The sequence below is a fragment of the Mesocricetus auratus genome, unplaced genomic scaffold, assembly GCF_017639785.1.
Source record: "Mesocricetus auratus isolate SY011 unplaced genomic scaffold, BCM_Maur_2.0 Super-Scaffold_100714, whole genome shotgun sequence".
Lineage (NCBI taxonomy): Eukaryota > Metazoa > Chordata > Mammalia > Rodentia > Cricetidae > Mesocricetus > Mesocricetus auratus.
Genome location: NW_024429270.1, coordinates 8283635 through 8291074, shown reverse-complemented (window position 1 = coordinate 8291074; position 7440 = coordinate 8283635). Strand labels below are relative to the sequence as shown.

The following is a 7440-nucleotide window of genomic DNA, read 5'->3' as shown; positions in this document are numbered from 1 at the left end:
TACAATCATATGCATAAATGATAACTCCAATGAAATACACATGTAACATATCCTTTCTTGCCAAACTCAAATATCAATCATGAGTAGCCTTTGACTACTACTAACAAATTCAAATGGTCCTGATCCTAAGTATGTGTAAGTTCTGATTTGTCCAGGCTTCTATACCAGTTTGATTTGGATATGTTTTCTGATTGACCTAGATCTTCATCACATCATTAGTTTTGCACCATTATAAGAACTCTACAGCATATTATGCCATGATTTCTTTCTGACTTCCTCATATCTAGATTAAGGACTCAGCATTTACAATAACCCCAACAATTTTATGCTGAGACAGCAATGAGAGATCTCAAAACATTGTCTGAGAATGGACATTTCTGTTTCAGGACAATGAACAAGGTTTTAAATCAAAAGCTGAGAGAATATCCAATCCTAACAATGGCAGAGCATGTTTCAGTATCTCTTTGATAGTTTCAATTGGAGACTCATAGCATACTACTACAAAGAGTTACTACCACAAAGAGTTTTGTATTCACAGAAGGATGCTACAGCAATCTATTAATAAATACTTATGGTTGTATGACTTTAAAAAAAAGAGGATTATTTTCCACACTGTGTCAGAGATTGAAGGTCAAATGGTCACATATGGTGGTGGTCTTCTGAAAGAGTCTGATGGTGGCATACACATTACGTAACAAGAGACAGAAAGATTAGGAATACATACCCTATTTATCTCTGTTTCTGGCAATGCCTCTTTGATTCTTTTATGGAGGTCTTACTCTGACACCCCAAAGACTTTATGACTCTTCAACATTGATCGCTATAATCAGATTGAGTTTCTTATCACAGATAAGGAGGATGGTGTCTCACCATGTGAACCAGGAGGGGTGATCCCACAAATGGTTTCCTTCCTAAGGGCTCTTATTTAGCTCCCTATTTAATCAATCCATAATTTTTGAGGACTCTAAAAATCAATAGGAATGAGGCAAGGCAGGAAACCAACTCATGGCTTTATTCCTTTGATGAGGTCAGTTCTGCCCAGAACAGGTAGAAAATGTTTTAAAAAGTAAATTATTATTTATTCATTAACAATCATTTTTTTCTTTTTTAATTTAAATTACAAACAATCTTGTTTTACTTCCAGGGTCCTACGCCTTAGGGGTTATCTATTCTGGACTGATGTCTTTGGGGTAGTAATTGGAACCAGCCACACAGCCTCGGGTCTGGCCCTGATTGGGGGATTGTGGATGAGGAAAAATGTATCTACCTCTCCACACTAAGGATGAGACAGAAACATCTGGTCATCTCATAAGGACTCTCAGTCAATACTGGAGACCATGTTTTGTTCCAGCATTCTCTTAAATAGCTTTCCAAAAGTCTGGGTACTGGCAGAAGACATACATTTCCTTTAATCCTAGGGATACTCCTAGAATACATGTACCCAAGCCTGCAGACACTCCATAATGGGACATCTCAATAGTCCTCAGACAAGTCTCACTTGCCCTCAGGATGGGTGTGGGTTCACCCAGGGCTTAGGTTTTTTTTGTTACACAAACTAGGAGCCATTCCACACCCTGGCCAGGCCTTCTGGAGGTAAGGAGCAGACATCTAAAAGACAATAGGAGTACTGAGCTCCTGGAATTTTGTGGTCTACCTGGGGCAGATTCCTGAAATATTACATGTCAATCCCAGTTCCCTCTCCCTCCCCTCCTCCTCTGCCCTCACTGACACCCTGTTCCATCCCCTTTCTGCTCCCCAGGGATGGTGAGGCCTTCCATGGGGGAATATTTAAAGTCTGTAATATCATTTGGTTCAGGGCCTAGGCCCTCCCTGTGTGTCTAGGCTGAGAGAGTATCCTTCTATGTTGAATGGGCTCCTAAAAAGACCATTCTTTTGCTAGGGATAAATACTGATCCACTACCAGAAGCCCTGTAGACTTCCCAGGCCTCTTTACTGACACCCACATTCAGGGATTCTGGGTAAGTCCTGTGATGGTTTCCCATCTATCAGTCTGAATTCCATGAGCTTCCCCTTGTTCAGGTCAACAGTTTCTGTTGGTTTCTCCAACCTGGTCTTGACTGCTTTACTAGAATCATAAGGTCCTATTCTCCGTTTACACAGATAGAGTTATATATTATGTGTATTTGTTTGTGTTTGTCTTTTTTTTACTGGAAGAAATATGTGAGCGATTTATCTATCATATACTATATTTTTATATTATTATTTTAATGCTACAAACATGCTTCATTTACTATATCATGTTAATTGATTTACAGATTGATGGATAATTCATGTAACTCTACTTTTTCATATTATGGATAAAATTCATAAACTATCTTGAATACATCTTTTGTGAATGTGTTTATATTCTTCCTATATAAATAACTACAAGTAGAGCTAATGGGCAAGACTGAAATTTTAAATAAGTATGAGAAGGGGCTATGAAGATGCATAGAGGATTACCTGGGGTGACACAGTATACTATGCTTTCATTAGGATTTGCTTATACAGTTGTATACATTTAGCAAGGCTCACAGGATGGTTATCTTTAAGCTTGTCCATTTCATGATTCTACTTTTTTTTAAGTACAGGAGATTAAACTCTGGGCCTCATGGATATTAGGCAAAGGATGATTTCAGTATTAAATAGTCCTCAGATTACACATTTCAAAAATATGTATAATATTTATGTAGATAAAGAAAATTATAAAATGTCTTGAATTTTAATTAACAATACTGTCTTAGTTATATTTTAAAGCTATAAAGAGACATCATTATCACAGTCCATCTTATAAAAGAAAACATTTAACTAGGGCTGCATTATAGTTTCAAAGGTATAGTCAGTTATCATAATGGAAAGAAGTCAGGCAGCATGCAGGCAGACATGGTGCTGGAGAAGGATCTGAAGTTGTATATCTTGATCTGCAGGCAATAGGAAAAGAACTGTGTCCTGCACTGGGTGTATCTTGAGCATATATGAGACGCCAAAGCCTGCACACACAGAAGCACACGTCCTTTAACAAGGCAGCACTTCCTAATAGTGCCTAGAATGAAAAAACCTGAGTCAATGGGAATCATACCTATTCAAACTGCCACATTCTACTCCCTGGCCTTCATAGGCTTATAGTAATAGCATAATTCAAAATACATTTAGTCTAACTTCAAAAGCCCCCGTTGTCTATGACAGCCTCAGTAATGTTGAAAAGTCTAGTACCTTCTGATATTCATGTAATCTCTTAATCATAATTCCCTATAAATGAAAAACAAAAAGTAGATCACATACTTCAAACATATAATGGTACATGACTTACAATACAATTCCAAAATGGAGGAAAGGGGACATGGTATTGAAATACTGGACTTGATCAAGACTGAAAACCAGCAAACTGCAAACTCTGCATCTCCATGTCTGATGTCAAGACTCTGTTCAGATTTTCACCTCCTTTCAGCTTTGTGAACTGCAACACACTTCTTTCTCCTGTGCTTGCTCTACTGGTAGCATAAATCCCATGATTCTGGCATTTCTGACATCTTGGGATCTCCAAGGCAATCCAGGCTTCAATCTCAGAGCTTCACATGATGTGGCCTCTCTAGTCCTCTACTCAGGGACAGCCCTGGCACCAGCAACTCCTTTCTTCTCTCCTTGACTCTATATCCAGCACCACTTGGCATAAAGCTGCCAAATTCTGTTGCTTTCTGGGGTTGGAACATGACTCCCTTGTTCAATTACAGTTTTACCAGCTTTCTGTTTTCAATGATTTCCTTCACTGCCTGAGATTGGCTGACCTAGAACATGCTCTGAAGACCAGACTGGCCTTGAAATCAGAGATCTGCATGTTTCTGTGTTCTGAGTGCTTGGATTAAAGGTGGGTACCTCCACATCTGGACCTAAGCTGTTCTTTAATTCATTTTCACAAGTTGGAAGCTTAGCTTGATGGGATCTTGTCCTGAGATCTCCACTTCCCTTTAACATCAGGTTTTCCTTTAATATCTTTATCTTCCTGAACAAAATATTTAGCTCAATTCTACTTCTGGTACCCCCTTTCTCCTATACTACATGTTTCTTTTTTTTTTCTTGTTCAACTTGTTCCTCTTTATTATAGATGTTCCTAAGAGTGAATGCTAATAAATATACAACAGAGTTAGTACTAGGATGTTTTGAGATTTACTCTGGCAATGGAATCTATCCAAACTCTTCATTTTAGCCTCGTGTAGACTTTTCAGACAAGGGCAAACAACAGCCATATTCTTTATCAAAATAACACAAGACTGATATCTAGGCCATAAACTACCATTCTGCTCTGAAATGTCTTGAGTTCAAATCATCCTCAGTACTTCTGCCTTTCATGTTCCTACTAGTATGTCCCATTAAATTCCATTTACGGTTTTCAACTCTTTTTCTAATCCAAAGTCCAAAAGTCCACATTCCTCCAAACAAAACCATGGTCATGCCCATCATCATACCACCCCAGTTCCTGGTACCAAGTTTTGTCTTAGTTATGGCTTTATTTCTGTGAAGAGACAGCATGACTGCAGTAAATCTTATAAGGAAAAATATTTAATTGGGGCTGGATTACAGTTTCAGAGGTTTAGTCAGTTCTTGTTATGGCAAGAGCATGGCAGCATGCAAGCAGACACAGTGTTGAATAATGACCCGAGATTTCAACATCTTGATCTACAGGAAACAGGAAATGAACTGTGTCCCACACAGGGAACAGCTTGAGCATATGAGACAGCAAATCGTATCCCCACAGTGATATATTTTTCCAGCAAAGCCACAGCTACTTCAACAAGGCCATTCCTAATAGTGCCACTCCATATTGACCAAAAATTCACACACATGAGTCTATTCAGGCATGCCTTTTCAAGCCACCATCCATATTATACTAAAATATTTAGGAGGGACCATACAGAAATATAATAGTTTGGTGAATAATAGCAACACAGTTATAGAATTTAAGTCATAGATTCATGGATGAGCACAGCAGAACTTACTCAGAATATTTGGAAGAATAAAGAAATTTATATAAGGCGTTGAACATGATAAATTTAAAGATGTACTTTTTACTTTATGTATATGAGTGTTTTCATTGCCTGTGTGTCTGTGCATCCCTTGAATATAGTGCCCATGAGAGACAAAAGAGGGCATTTGACTCTCTAGAACTGGAGTTACAGATGGTAGTGAGCTATCATTCAGTTGCTGGGAACTGAACCTTGGTGATGGTCTACAGAAAAAGTGTTACTGGCCATTCCACATCTCCGGCATTGGATATGTAATTTTTATTTCCTGTATATATTAATTTATTTCCTCTAATAGCTTGCAAAAAGGCTGTTTGCAAGTTATTAGAGGAGATAAGAAAGATACGCAGGATATAAAGGAAATAATCAAATTGAGGGCTGAAAACAATCAAGTAGAAACCAGGAAAACTTTGAGAAGAATCAATGAAACAAAGAGTTGGTTCTTTGAGAAAATCAACAAAATAGACAAACCTCTGTCCAAACTAACCAAAAGACAGAAAGCGAGCATGGTAATTAACAAAATCAGAAATGAAAAAGGGGTCAAAACCACAGACACTGAGGAAATCCAGAGAATCATTAGGGCATACTTTGAAAATCTGTACTCCACAAAATTTCGAAAATGTAAAGGAAATGGATAACTTCCTGGATAGATATCACTTGCCAAAACTAAATCAAGAACAGATAAACAATCTAAACAGACCTATAACCCTTAATGAAATAGAAGCAGTCATCAAAAGTCTCCTAACCAAAAAAAAGCCCATGCCCAGATGGCTTTAGTGCAGAATTCTACCAGAAATTCAAAGAAGAGCTAATTCCAATACTCCTCAAAGTATTCCACAAATAGAAGCAGAAGGCTCACTGCCAAACTCTTTTTACGAGGCTACAATTACCTTGATACCCAGCCACACAAAGACACAACTAAGAAAGAGAACTATAGACCAATTTCCCTCATGAACATTGATGCAAAAATATTCAATAAAATACTAGCAAATTGTATTCAAGAACACATCAGAAGAATTATCCACTATGATCAAGTAGGCTTCGTCCCAGGAATGCAGGGATGGTTCAACATTAGAAAATCTATCAATGTAATCCACCATATAAACAAACTGTGAAAGAAAAACCACATGATCATCTCACTAGATGCTGAAAAAGCCTTTGACAAAATCCAGCACCCCTTCATAATAAAGGTCCTAGAGAGATCAGGGATAACAGGAAAATACCTGAACATAATAAAAGCAATATGACTCGCTTAGCGGCCGGGGAAACTACAAGGAGGACTCCCGGATCTGGCTGAGCGCTCCCCCTCACTTCGCCATGGAGAAGACCGAACTGATCCAGAAGGCCAACCTGGCCTAGCAGGCCGAGTGCTATGACGACATGGCCACCTGCATGAAAGCCATGACGGAGCAGGGCGCCGAGCTGTCCAACGAGGAGCGCGACCTGCTGTCGGTGGCCTAAAAGAACAAGGTCGGGGGCTGCAGGTCCGCCTGGAGGGTCATCTCGAACATCGAGCAGAAGCAGACGGACACCTCCGACAAGAAGTTGCAGCTGATGAAGGACTATCGGGAGAAAGTGGAGTCGGAGCTAAGGTCCATCTGCACCACGGTCCTGGAATTGTTAGATAAGTATTTAATAGCCAATGCAACTAATCCAGAGAGTAAGATCTTCTATCTGAAGACGAAGGGAGATTATTTCTGGTATCTTGCTGAGGTAGCATGTGGTGACGATCGAAAACAAACGATAGATAATTCCAAAGGAGCGTACCAAGAGGCATTTGATATAAGCAAGAAAGAGATGCAACCTACGCATCCAGTCCACCTGGGGCTGGCTCTTAACTTTTCTGTATTTTACTATGAAATCCTTAATAATACTGAGCTTGCCTGCACACTGCCCAAAACGGCTTTTGATGAGGCCATCGCAGAGCCTGATACACTGAAGACTCTTACAAAGACAGCACCCTCACCATGCAGTTGCTTAGAGACAACTTAACATTGTGGACATCAGACAGTTCAGGAGAAGAATGTGATGCAGCAGAGGGAGCAGAAAACCAAAGGCATCCAGGGTGCCGTCCTCCATCCCTCAAGAAAACCTTTTTACATCTCCATTCCTTACTCCACTTGGATATCCTCTAACAAGGAAGCCCATCCATGTGTATGGGATCAACTGTTTATAGTCTTTTCACACTGCAGCTTTGGGAAACTCCATCCTTGATTTGTGTTGTCTCAGCCTTCCTGGTGTGCAGTTACTGCTGTAGAAAAGTATCAATAGCTTCATTTCATATAAACATGAGTAACTTCCAGACACTTGTGTAGAAGGCTGACAGTGCATTTTAATCTGAACCAGTTCTGCAAGTGGCTGTGTTTTGTATTACTGTGAAGATATGGAAATATAGAACATTACAATTTAAAGTAATTGTAAT

General features: G+C 39.3%; 1 pseudogene; it reads left to right on the top strand.

Moving 5' to 3' along the window:
• Window positions 1-6335: 6335 nt before the first annotated feature.
• Window positions 6336-7153, top strand: LOC101823400 (annotated as a pseudogene).
• The last annotated feature ends 287 nt before the right edge of the window (window positions 7154-7440 follow it).